This window comes from Vombatus ursinus, unplaced genomic scaffold (genome assembly GCF_900497805.2).
Source record: "Vombatus ursinus unplaced genomic scaffold, bare-nosed wombat genome assembly UNPS02014798.1, whole genome shotgun sequence".
In the NCBI taxonomy this organism is placed as follows: Eukaryota; Metazoa; Chordata; class Mammalia; order Diprotodontia; family Vombatidae; genus Vombatus; species Vombatus ursinus.
This window is the reverse complement of record NW_020954576.1, coordinates 11,454,369-11,471,538: the sequence shown is the minus strand read 5'-3', so window position 1 is coordinate 11,471,538 and position 17,170 is coordinate 11,454,369.

The following is a 17,170-nucleotide window of genomic DNA, read 5'->3' as shown; positions in this document are numbered from 1 at the left end:
CAGGGTCCGGTGGGGTGCCGGGAAGGGAACAGGGTCCGGTGGGGTGCCGGGAAGGGAGCAGGGTCCGGTGGGGTGCCGGGAAGACAGATCAGGTCATTTACAGAACAGGATGTTGCACCCCACCCTTGAGGATTTCACCCAGGGTGTTGTAACAGCCGTTAGGGGAAGCTGAGCCAGAGGCCCCGGGGCGTGGAGACTTCCCTGGATTCCCTAACGGAGGGTCTATCACAGGGGTACAAGAGGGAAACTTTGAAACTCAACACAAAAATTAAAAGAGAAAAATCATTTTATCCACTACAGCACCTAGCTGAGCACAGTATAAGCATTCATTATGTACTCTCTAATGAGTTGTTTAGATGCATATGAAACAATACATTTATGAAAATAGGAACCCAAACTTTTTCAAATCTACATCACAAAACACCCTAATGGACTATCTGACCTATTGGGAGCCTCACTATGTCTTTAGACTCTAGAACAATAGGCAACTACAAACCAGAGAGAGGAAGAACATTAGTGAATTATGGGCATTCAATATTATATGTATTTAATAATAAATCAGATTCAAGACTTTATTTTAGACATTCATTTCAGATTGCCCAGCCCTCTCATCCTACTGTGGAACAGAGAAATTTCTTTAAGGGGCTCAGATTCTTAAAATCTAGCCAATAGCTAACTAATGTTCAGACTCCTTAAGAGTCTGGCCAATATGGCAGATGTTTTAATAAACCTTGTCTTTGGCTGAAAGAAGGCTTGGGTTGAATTCTTTGGGGCAGGATCTGAGTGTTGTGATTTTGGGGCCCCAGCACCCCTAAACCCTTAAATCTCAACATTTTGGTGACCTGTACAGGGAAGCTGCCTAACCCCAAAATTTGTTTATGGAGAGAGTACTACTTAATATGGTTATGTTTAGTTTATTTATGAGGATGTGAATGAAATTAGAAATTATCTAATGCCAAGAATCTCACTTTATCCAAGAGATATAACTTCTTCCCTCATGTTTTTCATCAGACATTTAGTAAAGAGCAAAATTAACAATGGTAACTATACCACAATGAAACGGAAGGTTTTAGGAGAAGAAAGGATATAATTAAAGGGCCTTCTCAAGCCACAGTAGGTTTAATTATCCCCTAAATCACTGGGGATTGGCTGCCTAACCCCAAGTTCTTCTCCAGCCAAGACTGGAAAGTATGAGAGCCTCCCCACCTTTTTTCTTGTCCTGCAGTTGGGGTTTCTCTCCAAGCACCTAGAAAGGCTTGGCTGCATCTTAGGTAGACAGATAGGTAGGTAGGTAGGTAGGTAGGATGTGCTTTTTGGGCAGACAATTACAAGGCTGTCTCACACTTGGTCTGACACTCTCAGGCTCTCAGTCCACTGGTTCAGCTCGAGGTCATGGACCTAGGTACACCTTCCACAGCATAGAGTTTAAGAAGAGACACCCTATCTAGAAGCATATGCCCAATTTTGTCAATTCTCTCAGCGCTAGAGAATTGGGAAAACTGCAGGTGCTCTTTGGTTCCCTGAGGCTTACTTACTCCCTTTCCTCTACACCCCTGAATCCTCCTTCATGGAGGTCACAGGGAAAAGTTAGAACAGCTAAAAGCATCTTAGCAGATTCTACAGGTTTTGCAGTTGATCATTAAGGAGTTTTGAAATACCTCCTTACAACCCTGGTCACTCCCTTCTCCCACTCCCTTCCCTTGAGTTAAGAGGGTATCTGTTAATCCCTCTCATAGGAGGAGATCGTTTCACCCTTCCACTCCCCCCCAATTCACCCTCTACAGCATGGGCCCCACTGGCAATGGCTTTCAGCCCTGGGGCAGCCTTTCCCTGGAAGCATCACCCAGGTTCAGCACATCCTGCTCAAGGTAAACAAGCTAGCCTCCTAACCTGGGTAAGTATGCTCTTTTAAAGTCGTAGTTTTAACTGTTGATGATGAGATGTTGATTCTCTGTGTAAAGTAATTTGGAAATGCATTTAACAAAATTGAAATCGCCTGATTGGCAATGGGTTTGTTTCAAGTTTTAAATTGGTGAACTTTTTGTATTACTTATGTCAAGCAAGTTTTCATAATTTGGTTTCTGCTAAAATAATTTGGCGGTTGTTGGTTATTGTTTTAATGTGTAAACTTGCCAAAAACCTTGTTTAGATAGGTAGATAGATAGAGGTAGACAGATAGAAACAAACAAAACTAAACTAATAGATAGAGGTAGACAGATAGAAACTAAACAAAAACTAATTTCATGGAAGTCAGTTACCGGATTGTGGATGACATTTTGTGGATTACTTGAGGGCATCATGTTGTCTTTCCAAACGGTTGTCGATCTGGTTCTCTCTTCTGTCATTGACCTATGGATTTAAATAATTTTTTTTGGTTAAAACTTGGGGAATTCCCCCAGCATAAAATGAAAATTTAAAAAACTCAAATGGAGATGAAAACATTCAACCAAACAATCATTCAACAAGCATTTATCCAGCCCTTCCTTATATGCCAAACACTGTGCTAAGCACTGAAGAGACAAATACAAAGAAAGAAACAATCCCTACTCTCATGGAGCTTACATTCTAATGAATATAATTCACCACTTTCCTCCAAACATAACTATTTTTCATGCAAGCTTCTTGTTATTAATCATACTTATATAACACAGTGCAATTTAGGCCTCAGAACAATTAAAGAATTGTTCCAAACCCTTACCTGGTTTATTTACAAATGAAATTCCTTTAATTTAAGTGGTAGAAACCAGTACACACCATACAACACAGGGTTTATTAAACTTTCTTGAAAAACACAGAAATGTAATTACAAACAATACTTAAGCCATAGCCCCTAATTGCCTGGAACATTCACCAGAAGCAGTAATTGGGTCTGTGGGAAAAAAAAAAAGAAAGCCAATCAAGTAAAGCTTTGAGTTTTTGGTTGGTTTCTTTTTTCTATCTCTTTATCAATAAAAACAAGTTCTTTGGCAAGGGAAGTGCAAGGTCTAGATAAGATGCATGAGACCCAGGCAGGGCTTTCAAGAGAAAACCACCCACTTGAACTTGATGCACAGCATTGCCTGCAGGAAAACCTTAATTACTGTCCACCAGCAGAAAAATAAACTAAAACTCCCTCGAGCCTATTTTCAGAAACTTTGCTTTTTCTTTTTTTTTTTTTCCTGTATGTCTCCACACACCAGCCAAAACTGTAGCTTGGTCTCTCTCAGCTGAAAACTGCAAATGTTCCTTTGCTCCACACCTCAACTTAATCATAATTAAAAGAAACAGTTAAGGATACAGTGACCTACTTAAAGGCACATTCCATTAACATTTCTTTTGGTGAAAGGTTTATTTTAAGTGGATCAGCCAGGGAGAACCCAAGCACAGCCAATACTCCCACCAAATTCCTTCAATAGGATGAGAGCCTTAACTAGGGTTTCTGGCAAGTCAGGAGAGGGAAACTCAGCTTCCTGGTGTGTTGCTTTTAATCTTTTGTTATTATTTTTTAAAAATTTTAACCACAAGGTGACTCAACTGCTGAGGTCATACGCTTTTGAAAAGAAGGGCAATTAACAGGAATCCTGGGGAGCTGCCATGAAACTAGCTCTAAGGGAGTACTGTTACATCTCTGCAAATGCTGACTTTCTTACAGAAATTAGGAAACAGTGGGAAAAAACACTGGCACTAGAATTGGGTTCAAATCTTGCCTCTGGTGTCACTGCTTGTGTGACTTTGGATAAGTCCCCTAACTTCAGTTTCCTATCTATATAAAGGGGATGGGGGGATTGGATTAAATGGCTTCTGTGGCCCCTTCACCACCCATAGATTGGGGGCAATGAACACTGGCCCCATAGAAGAGTGGGGGAGAAGAAAGAACCAGATGGTGGGGGTCCTGGGAGCGGTTTTACATGTAATGGTATTTCAATGCAAACCGAGTTGAGAAGGGTTAATAGCTGCCTAAGCAGATCTTTACTCTTCTAGGACGATTCTTTCCCAACATCTCTCCATCCCCACTACTCTCTTTGATAACAGAGCTTTTCCTTAAAAGGTAAAACCTCCTTCCTAAACAAACCCACTTCCGGATAGGTAGAGGGAGGTTGTGCAATTGTGCTGGAAAGGTTGCCTCCTAACAGGCAAGAAGAAGTTCGTTGCAAAATAATTTGTTACCGGACCGGGCACAGGGAAATCTCTCCAGCAGTGGCAGCCAGACCCAAACAAATAAATCGTGAGTTTAGGTAACAGCCTCTTTCTAACGCTTTTCATAATCCTGCCTTGACAGTGTCAGAGGGCACTGTCCACGGGTCTGGTCCTGTACAAATTCCACCACCTCTCCTATAGCTACAGCACAGTCATCACGGCTGAGGAAGATACATTTCTTTTCCACTCACCCAGGGTACTCAGCCCTCCAGAAGATCCCAGCAGAAGCCTGTTTGTCCAGCAAATCTCTTGTCTTCTGAAGGTATAACTTAGTTGTGTACGGGTGGCTAAGGAGAGCAAAAATGAATTGGCTTCTTATTCCAAGTTCCCGCGTCCCTCCACAGTGACGTCATGGTCTTGAAGCAGAGCCAAGGAAGTCTGGTCCGCTGACTTTCCTACTTTCACACACAACCCAGTGAGTCAGGGACCTGTTATCTAAGCTTCCTGGAAGTCTGGCCGTTTGTAGTTTCAAAATGATAATAATAGCTAACATTTGTGCCGTGCTTATTATATTCCAGGCACTATGCGAAGTGCTTTACAATTATTGTCTCATTTGATTCTCACAACAACTCCGGGAGGTAGGTAGGTGCTATTTTTATCCTCATTTTACAGATGAGGAAACCGAAGCAAACAGGTTGAGTTTGCCCAGGGTCACAACTAGTGTCAGTGGCTGAATTTGAATTCAAGTATTCCTGCCTGCCACGCAGTACTGTATATACTGTGCCACCTAGCTGCCCCCATAATTACTTCACCCAATCTGTCTGCTTTTTCCATGTTTATTCTCTTTTGTACCATTTCTTTCTCTAGTCTATACACACCTCGGGGACTGTGATGTCAGGGTCCAAGTGTTGTGGTTTTACTCTCCTTCTTGGAGAAAACAATTTGTTGCAATATTTTTTTGCAAATCTTTTCCATTTTTCTACTGTTTGTAGTTCTCTTTCCATTTTTATCCCTAAATGACCTTGGAATGACCTTTGTTCAGATGGATACCTTGCCAAACTTTCATTAGACTAGTTTTAGCCTCCTGCTTTTTTCTTCTTTATGAGATAGTACTGCTCATCTATTATCCTTTATAAGATTTTATGAAGAACCCATCTTAATAAAATGAGTTTATATTCTAACCCAGTGTTGCCTTTGGCACTCATCTCTATCCATTTGGCAAGCAAATCAAATGTTTGCTAAGGTGCTTTCTGGGCAACTTGGTTTCCTTACTGCAGCAATTAATTTACATTGGTTTCACTTCAAAATCTCATCATATCAAACCTCACCATAATGAAAATATTTCCACAACCCTGCAGATGGCCTGTTTCAGCAATATTTAAGACAATGAAATGATTTGGACACCTTGAAATAAATTCACTGCATGATTTAACTTGTAATTTACTTACATTGAATTTCTGCCAACTAGCTTTGAGGGATAGTACTGAAGTTAGAGAAATGTAAAGGTTTGGGACTTGCTTATATAGGCTTTATTTTAATCACATTAGGTAGAGCAGTGTTTTGATCTCATTACTAATGATAATAGGGTAAAATTTTGACTAGTGAAAGATAAATACTGCTTTGAATGTAGACAAGCCCACCCCATTTCTATAGCACCACCTTTTCTCAAAATTCAGTACTGTATTTTCTGATAGTGTCTGCTCTATCAACAATCACAATTGCATCTATGCTCAAGACAGAGGAAATCTGATCTTGATGGTGCATCCCAATTTCCAATCCTTTGCCACCACAAAAAGCTGCCATAAATATTTTTGTACAAATGGATTTTTTCCTTTTTTTTTTTTAAATCTCTTTGGGATACAGACAAGTAGTGATCTTGCTGGGTTAAAGGTTATACGGTTTTGTAATTCTTTGTTTTTTGTTTTGTTTTTTTTCTTTGGGCTAGGCAGTGGGGTTAAGTGACTTGCCCAGGGTCACACAGCTAGTAAGTGTCAAGTGTTTGGTCTCAGGCTGGATTTGAACTCAGGTGCTCCTGAATTCAGGGCCTGTGCTCTATCCACTGCGCCACCTAGTTGCCCTCTGTAGTTCTTTGAACGTAGTTCTAAATTGTTCTCCAGAATGGTTGGATCAGTTCACAACTCCACCAGCCATGAATGTGTCCCAATTTTTCCACAGCCCCTCTAGCATTTGTCATTTTCCTTTTCGGTCATGTTAGCATCTTATAAGTATGAGGTATTACCTCAGAGTTTTAATTTCATTTCTCTAATTAGTAGTGATTTAAGAAATTTGTTCATGTGACTATTGATTGATAGCTTTGATTTCTTCTTCTGAAAACTGCTTGTTCATATCCTCTGACCATTTATTAATTGGGGAATGGCAAGGAGACACCATGTAAATATATAAATATATTTATACAGTATACAGGAGAGAGATGATGCTGATGCTAATTGAAGGTAATCTGAAAGGTGAAAGCAATAGAAGCTGGGTGTACACCCACATACATATACATACATATATTTATACTGTATAAATATATGCAGGAGAGATGATGATGATGATGATGATGATGATGATGATGGAAAGTAATCTGAAAGGTGAAAGCAATAGAAGCTGTGTGGATCAAGAAAATTACTTCATAAGGGGAGACTTAAGTTGGGTCTTGAAGGAAGTCAAGGAAATTAAGAATTGAAGTGAGGGGTCAGAGCATTTATCAAGGTTTACTATGTCCAAAGCCCTGTGCTAAGTTCTGGGGATTCAAATAGAAAAATAAGACAGTCCCTGCTCTCAAGGAGCTCATGTTCTAGTGAGGACAGCCCCATACAGAAAGTTTCAGTTACAAGTCAGATGGAAAAATCACAAGATCCTCAGGATGCTGCAACAAAGCAGATCATAATAATAGATAACATTTATAGAGTGATTACTAGGTGCCAGGCACTGTGCTAAGCACTTTACAAATATTACCTCATTTGGTCCTCACAACAACCCTGAGAAGTAGGTGCTATTATCCTTATTTTATAGATGAGGAAACTGAGGCAGGTAGAATTTAAGTGATTTGCCCAGGGTCACATTGCTGATATCAGAGGACAGATTTGAACTCAAGTCTTTATGTCTCTAGGCCCTTTCATTCTATCCGCTGCACCACCGGGCTGCCTCTTTGTAAGCATAACAATAATTCTTTGTTGTTGTTTGTCCTTGTTCTGGGAGAGGACCATGACATCAGGAAGGTGATGTCATTACTTGCAAGTGAAATGGATTTAAGTGAGGTAGGGTTATGCAAAGTCACCCACTTCACTCTTTCCTCCAGAACCATCTAGGTCTACTGGCAAGATTTAGATCAGGATGACTGGAGATGGCCACCAACGGTCAAAGAATATGAACAGTTTTCAGAAGGAGAAATCAAAGCTATCTACAGTCATATTAAAAAATGTTCTAAATCACTATGAATTAAAGAAATAAAAATCAAAACAACTTTGAAGTACCACCTCTCATCTATCAGATTGGCTATTATGAGAGAAAGGAAACTGACAAATGTTGGAGGGGATGTGAGAAAAGTGGGACACTAATGCATTGTTAGTGGAGTTGTGAACTGATACGGCTATTCTGGAGAGACTTTAGAACTATGCCCAAAGGACTATCAAACTGTACAGACTTTTTGGCCCAGCAATACCACTATTTGGTCTATATCCTATATATTTTCTTTGATAATCTCTCTTAATACAATGATTAAATCTTATCAGTTTCTGATGTTGAACCATTTGACAGTGTCAAGGGCTTCTGTGACAACAACATTCTTTGCTAAGTGTACAGTACGTGTGGATGTGGCACCTGCGGAAATACTTGGCAGGCTGCTTCTCCACAGGGTGGATCTTCCCAGGATGATGGCTGCAGACACTGGGCTGAAAGCATAGCTATTTCAAAGGCTCTAAGGTTCAGGATCCTAGAACATCTCCAATGGGTGTTAAAAAAGAATATGGCAGTCAAAGTATTTGCCTGAAAAGCCAAATATTACCTCACATTTCCCCCTCAGCATGTCCTGCTGCTTCATTGAAGCTAGCTTTGCTTGCCCTGTGAATAGTAGTTGTTTAGCAGTTGGTGGGCATGGCTGGCCTCTTCTCCACAGGAATCATCTCCCCAGATAATCCCTTGGAAGGCTGAGCTAGAAGTAAGAATGTTGATCTGGGGGGTGCTGCCACTTCCAGGGCTCCTGTACCCATCTGCTTGTTAATCGCAGTTAATTTGCCAGCAATGGTTGCTGGTGGTGGGGATGGTGGGCTTCCCTCCACAATGATTTCTCTCCCCTCAATAATGGCTTCAGGGGCTGAGCTAGAAATCAGTCTGGTGGTTTAGGACACACTATTCCCAAAGGCACACACTATCCCTAAGGCTCTTTGGTCAGTCTTGGGCTGTTTCCATCAGGATCTGAGGGAAGATGGTTGACAAGGTGGTGGTGGTGATTGGATATATGAGGTAAATAAGATTGAAGAGTTGGGGCTGACATCAAGGTTGAAAGCCTACATGACTTGGAGGATGGTGGTGCCCTTGATAGTGATCCGGAAACCTGTAAGGAGGGGGAGGATTAGGGGAAAAAATGAATTCTGTTTTAGGCATGTTGAGTTTGTGATGCCAATGGGGTTTCCAGTTTGATGCATGTAATAAGCAATTGGGGATGTGTGACTATACCTTAACAGAGAGACTAGGGCTGCATATATACACCTGGGAATCATCTGCACAGAGATGATAACTGAGTCATGAGAGCTGATGAAATTACAAAGTGAGATAATATAGATTGAAAAGAGAAAGGGACCTGAGATAGAGCCTTGAGGAATAGCCATGATTAGAGAGTATGGCATAGATGTGCAACCAGTAAAGCAGACTTAGAAGGAGCAGTTAGAATGGAAGAGAACCAGGAGAGAGCAGCATCATGAAAACCTAGAGAGAGGACCATAACCAGGAGGAAAAGGTAATTGTGTCAAATGCTGCAGAAAGGCCAAGGAGGATATCGATTGAGAAAAGGCCATTAAATTTGGCAATTAAGAGTTCATTGTGAACTTGAGAGAGAGAAGTTTCAGTGGAATGATGGGATCAGGAGCCAGACTGCAGAGGGTTTAGAAGCAAGTGAGAGGAGGGACAAGAAACGAAGGCACCAATAGTAGTAGATGGCTTTCTCAGAGAGTCTATCTATGAAGTGGAGAAGAGACATAGGATGAGAGCTAATGACCGGTAGGATCATATGAGGGTTTTGGGGGGTAGGATAGACATGGACATGTTTATAGGCAGGAAAGAAGAAGCTGGTAGAGAGGGAAAGATTAAAAACAGGAGAGAAAGCATGGGGATGACAGTGGTGGAAATCTGCTGAAGAAGATGGGAAGGAATGGGATCAAGAAGGATGGATCTGTCTCATAGAGGGATCATTGCCTTGGCAAGGAAAATTACCTCTTCATTCGAGCATGGGGTGGAAAAGGAGATAGTGGGAGAAGACATCTGAGTGATCTAGTGAAGGAGGAGAGAAGAGGGAGCTCTCAGTGAATGGCCCCAATTTTTTCAGTGAGGTAAGACGGGTATAGGACCCCTGGAAGTGGCATAAACTTCCCTTTACCCATCGCTGACTTGAGACTTCCTCAGGTCTATTCACTGTACCCACCCCCCCACAATGGCCCACTCTAGACCTTTCCATCCCTTCCACTGTGCCCTCTGGAATACCTGGTCCATAATTTTTTAATTTCCATTCCCCTTAAACCTTCATCAATCCTTCCATCTTCTAGTCCACACTGAGGCATGGCTCCCTCCTAACATCATCACAACCTCTGCATAGCAACTTCTCCTTTGAGGTTCATGCTAACTAACTTTGTGACCTGAACCAAAACCTTGTGGTTTTATCTCTACATCCTCAGGACATTCTCTGTCCTTCCCCAATGAGTTCAGTGGCTGGCCCATAATCTTTCTCTCTTCCTCACACTAGGGGCTTCAACATGAAAACATATACTTAAGTATCCCTATTTCCTTGTTTCTCAGTCTACTCAATTCTCATGACCTCCTCCACTTCACCTCAACTACCCACAGAGTAGGTCATACCCTTGACTTTCCATCACCCACATATTCCATCTTCCATGTTCATGAACTCTGAAATTCCTTTATCATTCTATCTTCTTCTATCATTCCATCTTCCATCTTCCATCCCCTTCATCTTCACGAATTCCATTCTCTCCACTTCTTGGTTCTTTTCTAGGCTATCACCCTTGCAATGACTTACTCCTCCTCCTTCTCTTCCTATATCATCCCCTTGGTGAATGGAGATAACACCACCTTTCTGGCTAGGCCTACTACAAATTTATGTTATCTAAGCACAACTGGGCTCTCGTTGCAGCAAGGCCAATATTCCTACCTAGTTGATTTGCTACATCTCACTCTCCTCAGCAACTGTTCCACACCCTCTAATATCTCCTCAAGCCTCTCACTGCACATCTCCCTCCACCTTGGCTGCTGGAAGTATTTTTTTTTTTTGCGTGTCAAAAATGAAGCATATTTTTCCTAAACAATTTATCTTTCAAAAATGTCTACTAAATGAGTACTTGTCAAATCAGGGTCCCCTAAGACCCTGATGTTCAGCATAATGTGAGTTATGAGTCCCATGAGAAAATTTTAATGCTAGTGATATTTCTCCTCTAAAATATAAATATGAAATATTACACAAAATGCTTCTTTTACATATGGTCATCTTTCAGTGTAAAAATAGGCTTAATTCTTTGCCTTCTTTCAAAATCTCTGCCCCTTTCCTTGTATCCCAAGGTTACTCCAGATACATTTTACTCCCTTCCATCCCTGCAACCAGCATATCTGCTTTCTACCAATTAGATTTCAAGCCCCCAAATATTCATTCCATTTGGGAAATACTGAGCTAGATCAGTGCTTCACATCCAAAGACATTTTGTAGTGAGCTCCCTCCTTATATAAGTAAACGGATTTTCATTAGCTCTGGGGAGCTGCCAGTACAATCAAAAGAAAGAATGTACAAATGTAGAGTATAAACATTATTGATGGTGGAAAGTGCAACAAGAGTGGAAATACTGGCACATTTCACACATAAACATTTCTGTATATTACCAACCCATAAATGTGATTGTGCCATTTGCTGCAACTCCATAATTTAAGATTGCAAAGGGCTATTTACATCTCCAAAAGACCCAAATTGCATTTTAGGTATGCTGCTGCTGGGAGGCAGTGGGGTACCTTGGTCATTGTCCTTTGATCTGAATTACAAATGGTGTACTTTGCCTAATATTCAGGTGGCAGCTCTTGCACATATACCCTTGGATTTATATTGATACATTTTCTACTTTTTTTTTTCAAGAATGTAACTCATTTATTGACCAACTATTAATTATAAAGATTATATTTTGGAACAACCTTAGAAATTAAGTGCCTAAGGTATAACTGGTTGCCTTTTTCCCCCTCCAATGTTTAATTTTTCCTTTATCAACTCACTTGGAATTTTGGCTTGAAATCAGACAAACACCCTGGTAGCTTCAACCTTTGGGTTGGCATGACATCAAAGTACTGGAGGCTATTTTTTCTTAGTGGCAGCTTATCTTCTCTCCCCTTTAGCCACAGGTGAGCTATACACACCAAATCTGGTGAATATATTAGTTTGAAATATTTGCTATGGCATGGAATAATAAAATTACAAGCTACACTAGAAAGCTGATCCCTTTAGCAATGCACTTGAAGTAGCTTGAGATGGTGAGTATTAATTACAAACCAAGAACACTTTGTCCTTTCCTTATACAGAATAGGCCTTTCTAGGGGTAAAATTTTGAAGTGAGGTTTTTGAACCATGAAGACCTTATTCATTTCAGTGTGGCCAGTGGCCACCTATATAGAGTGATGGATCTGGAGGCAAGAAGACCTCTAGCTGTGTGACTCTGGGCAAGTCACTTAACTTCTGTCTGCCTTGGTTTCCTCATCTGTAAAATGGGGATAATAATAGAAGCTACCTCCCAGGATCAAATGAGGATGTGAGGATCAAATGGCATAATATTTATTATGTACTGTGAAACTTTAAAAATACTACATAAATGTTAGCTATTATTATTATTTTAGGATAGAATTCAGAACAAAATTATGCCCATTTTTACATTCCTGGGAGCCGATGTTAGGCACCTTGCTGATACTTAAGTTTTTAACTTAGTAACAAGACAGTAAAATTGGTCATTTCAACTCTTTAAACACCTAAATTTGAGTGAATAGAAAACACAAATCCTCAAGCAATTATTGTCATGTCACTGAATGTCTTGTCTGTGATTCTTAAATGTCAGAATGATGAAGCCATTGAAGACAATTGTGAAAAGTGACAGATAAGAACTGATATATGGTAGGTAGATCCTGCTGCAGGTTTTTGCTACATGATCAGAAGGGTTGATAAGAATATCTTGAACCTATATTGACAAAATAAATATACATTTTAGAACACTATTGCTATAATCAAAATGGTTAAGAGAGCCCAGATGCACATACAAAGTAGGACTCAGAGAGTGGCAGAACCATGTTAAGGATGTGTGTTCTTCAGTCTTCAGTGTCTCAAGAACTGGATTTTATTAGTTTAGTCGAGAAGAAAACTATCATCTGAGAGCCAAATCCAGTCTAATGTCTGTTTTGTATGGTCCATGAGCTAAGAAGTTTTTTACATTTTGAGAAATGTATGACTGTCAAGCCATACAAAAACAAGCTGCAGGCTCGAGCTAAACCAGAGGTGGACAGGTTCTGGTTAGACTGATTTAATGCTAACCAAATTCAAGAGACTGATTTGTGAAACAGGCCAACTTTCAAATTTATGATAGGAGCTTTCTCCTGCTAAAATCCTACTCTGATGCTTCTTCTTCTTGTTCGTTCTTCACTCTTGAGGAGAAACAATGATATCATGAGAGTGCTTCATCTTGGCATAAAGGTGGCCCAGGCTTCTCAAAGGCTATGTCAGTGACATGCAAGGTGAGTTTAAAGCCAGTCTAAAACGACTTTGAATATGGTGGCTCTCATACAAAAACCAGCCTAGCTAATGGTAGAAAATTGGCCAATAAGTGATCATTCTTTTTCACCATGGAAACTCATAAAGGCTATCTACTAAGGAAAGCACGAAGGGAGATTGCAAGCTTTAAAAAGATAGAGGGCCTACTAATGGAATTATTAAAGAGATGTAGGCAAAAGCCTTAGACTTGAGCACACCATATGTTGAGGGGTCAGGAGGAAAAGTCATGAAGACAGAAAAGAAACAATGGAAGAGTAATTCGAGAAATTTGAGAAGGCAAAGGAAGAGAGTGTCAGTGTCTTATGATTCTTCTTTTTGAACAATTAAATTGAGCAAAACTGAACTTTTTAAACAATTGAATTTAGCAAAAATTTCAAATAGAAGAAACCTGTCTGCTTGGGAAATTCAATAAACAATTGCTACACATTTAGTATGTTTCAGGTACTACAGCTAAGTGCTGGGGACACAAAATTGAAAAACCCCAACTTCTCTGCCATCAGAGTTTACAACCTAATGTGGAGTTGGTAAGGCACGTAGACAGATACACTTTGTAAAGGGCTCAGTAATAATCTCTTGTGCCCCTCACAACAATCCTGTTGGGTGGAAGTTATTATCCCATTTTACAGATAATACAACTGTGGCTCAGAAATTAAGTGACTTGGCCAGGTCACTTGACACAGTTATTAGATTGTGTAGGACTTGAACTCAGGTCTTCCTGACTTCAAGTGTAGCACTCTATCCATTGCTCCACTTAGCTGCCTTTAAATGCCTTGTCAAGATTAAAGTATTAGGGTCCAGGGAATTTTTAGTATTTAGCCTTATTTTTGTAACTATCTTGTATATCCCTTTTACAGTGTGGTATAAGGCATGTGTATTCAGTAAAATATAAGCATGGACTATTACTTAGTGAGTCAATAAACATTTGTTAAGCTCCTACTATTTGCCAGGTACTGTACTAAGCCCTGTCCCTTTAATCTCACAGCCACCCCCTGAGACAGGCAGGGCAGTGTTCCTACTTCTATTTTTGACAGTGGTTTATGATTTCTGCTTTCCTCAAGATACTGTGTTGTCCTGAATAAAATGGACAGATAATCCAAAATGCACAGCCTACTACTTGTAAGTATCACGAAATTCCCAAGTTTAGAAGTACTGAGGAAGCTGAGAACAATCAAAGTGTTCTCTACAGCTAGAGGAACATCTGGGGGGGTGTGTGTGTGTGTGTGTGTGTGTGTGTGTGTGTGTGTGTAACTCCAGCTTTTTCTTCATTTTAGGTTCGATTCGCTGTCTTGATTACTGTCTTACAGATAAGGGAACGCTACCTCGTCCTCTTTCCTGAATCCTTTCCTTTCTTAGCAGAGCTGATAGAAGGTAATCCTCTTACATCATGAGAGGGTATACCCAGATTCCTCAGATACAGGTAGGCCAGTCACAGAATGCTGGACTTGAAATGAAAAAGAAAATGAAACAAGCATTTATTAAGCACTTACTGTGTGCCAGATACTGTGCTAAGAACTTCACAAATATTATCTCCTTTGATCCACAACAACCCTAGGAAGCAGGTGCTATCACTGTTACCTTTTTACAGTTGAGCAAACTGAGGCAGAAGCTAAGTGACTTGCCTAGGGTCCCACAGCTAGTAAGTGTCAGAGGCCAGATTTGAACTCATGTCATTCTGACTCCAGGCCCAGCTTTCTATCCACTGTACCACCTACTTCTTTCCATCTGAGTCAGGAAGACCTGAGTTCAAGCACCATTATTTACTTGCAGACTCTCATTGCTTCAGACAAAGATTTAGCACTAAGTCACAGAAGTGCTGCAGCTTGCTTCAGTGAAAGGACTTCACACATACACAGCATTAACCTACTCTCATGAAATCACAGATCTTTTACATATGGATAGAGGTAATGTAAAATTTTCAAAGTAGCCCTATACGATAAAAAAGTTTTAAAAAGCATCACATGCCCCCAAAAGGTATTTTATTTTGAAATCTATTTAGGCTTTGTATGTTACACTGGAATCAGATAATACTTATTTGTTATTTTAAAATTTCATAGTCAACTTTCAGTTATCTGTGCCAGTAGAAGGGAATTGTAGCATACGTAACAACAACAACAAAAACAACGGAAAGACCAACAATTTCTTCCATTTGGCTGTGGAGTTGTTTTGGTTTTTTTTCCAGCATTCTGGAACCCCAATTTTATTTTATTGAGATGAATGAATGTATGTTGAGCACACATTGAAAGAAGTGACTAAGAAACATGTTAAGGTCCATGAGGAAGCCATGTTGGGATTACAAATTTGCCAGAGATTTCCATAGATTTATGATCAAGAATTGCCTATATGAGAGAGAAAATCAATTTCAGTGGTTTTCTAGGACTCTAGTATTCTAATATGACCTAGAAGTGATAGACCTTATACAAATTAAACATGTCAGCCATGGCAATATTTTCTTTCAGGAAGCTACCTTAAGAATTCTATGGAATATAGATATTTTATACAAAATCTAACTTACCCATAGCATTAAAGGACTTATGGTTTGCATTTCATTACATCATTGTTAGTTACACTCTTTTAATAAAGGAAATGAAAGGTTCATTTTCAATCTTTAGCTACAGCTCGCTGCTTACAGATTTTTCAAGATTATTAATTAATATATATATATATAATATATGTATATATGTGTGGGTACATACATATACATGTATATGTATACACACAAATTTCCTATAGGAATTATAGAGGATTTTATAATGCATACTCTAAAAAACGATTCCATCTTCATAACCTCTGAACTGAGAATCATCTAGTTGCTCCATATATGTGATCTTTGCTACTAACATTCAATATAACTAGATTTCTTGTATTATTACTACCAGCCAATTGTTTCTATAGAACCTTACCCCTTACTTAGTGAGGGAAAAGTTTGAGGAGAAAATTGAGCTTTTGCTACTTTGCCCAGAAAGGTCAACAGGGAGACCTGAAAACTCTTGAAAGTGCCATTTTGCTGGTGTCTCTGCACCAAAGCATTTCATCAAGAAAAAATTAATACTAAGGAAATAGTTTATAGTTACATTAAAGAGAAAAAGAGACTGAGAGGGGAAAAAAAGACCCCAAACATTTGGACTAGCTGTTTCTGCCCTAAATATTTGAAAAATGAAAATGTCAAATACTCTCTTTAAAAATATGAATGTAGATCTGCTCTCACATTATTATAAAAATTTCACCATAATGAAAACATTTCCAAGACCCAGTAGATGGTCCATTTCAGCAATATTCAATAGAACAAAATGATCTGGGCACCTTCTTGAAATTTGCTACATAATTTGACTTATAGTGAGTTGGTTACATTAAATTTCCACCAGTTAGCCAGCTTTCTGGGATAGTAGTGAAGACAGAAATGTAAAGCATCTTGACTTACTAATACAGATTTCATCTTAATCACATTACATAGAGTAATATTTAGATCTCAGTTATTAATGACATGATGGGGTAAGACTTTGAGTGGTGAAAAGCTCATGCAAACAAGCCATCATTTCTACTATACTGTCTTTTCTCAAAATTCAGTACTGTATTTTCTAATAACATCTATCGTATCAACATTCAAGATGGCATGTATGCTCAAGATGTAGGAAAACTCATCTTGATGGTACATGGCACTCTCATTTTACCTCACCAAAAACTATTAAAAATAAAATTCACATAGACATGCTATTTTACTATGGAGTCATATCATAAGTTCCTGGGTGTGCACTCTTAAGTTATTTTTAGCACAGGGTCCACAGGGACTTATAAGGAAAGTGAATGAAAGATCATTCACATCTTTGAAGTGCAGATCTTTCAGACATTAGCATTTGTTCATACACAAAATAACCACCCTGAGCCTATTTCTTTTTTTCTGTACTATGTAAATACAACTGCAATCCAGATTCAAGACCAATTAGTAGTTGTTATTGTTGTTTTTTAATTTGGCTCATTTACTGCAGTTAATAGTTAAAAGTACCACAGCTAGTCCCTGATTAGTCTGAATAATGAATC